The sequence below is a fragment of the Octopus bimaculoides genome, chromosome 8, assembly GCF_001194135.2.
Source record: "Octopus bimaculoides isolate UCB-OBI-ISO-001 chromosome 8, ASM119413v2, whole genome shotgun sequence".
Classification (NCBI taxonomy): Eukaryota; Metazoa; Mollusca; class Cephalopoda; order Octopoda; family Octopodidae; genus Octopus; species Octopus bimaculoides.
Window position 1 is genome coordinate 44,037,775 of NC_068988.1, and position 609 is coordinate 44,038,383.

Below are 609 nucleotides of genomic sequence, written 5' to 3' on the forward strand. Positions count from 1 at the left end.
TTGAACCCTGTGTTCATTTTCTCCCACTTGTACGCGTGAGTTCAACCACCTGTAACGGTGTTGGTACCTGGAATGTGTCATGCAGCCATTCCATAGGTACTTCCAATCTGTTTGGTTCATTTTCTATGAATCTCTTTAATTGGTTACTGTCTTTTTTTCAGTACCTTTTTTACTTTTTATCCCATACATCAATTTTCCTATGTACTTTGTAATTGTAATTTCGCTTTCTTACCAGCACTGTTTTCCGTTTTTATACGACCATATCACCGATTTTGAAAACTTTTGATATGTTCTTCCTGGCACTTTTTAATTTTTTTAATTTTTACATAAACCGTCGGTGCTGCTCAGTTTGAGTGGTCGATTTTCTCAATAAAAGCTAGACTTTCCAGTCTTTCTAAATCTTTGTTGACCTGATCTATCGCCGCAAACGGTACGCTCCGTTTGGGCCTAAAAACAGGTATTGATTTTCTTTTACAGCAATCCTCACTTTTGTTAGTGCAACAGCCCCCGCCCCCCAAAGCATTTGGAAATTATTTAATTTTTTCGACTTCATTCGAGCCTTTGACCGTCCTAACTACATTTTCACAGAGAACACTTATGGAGGTATCT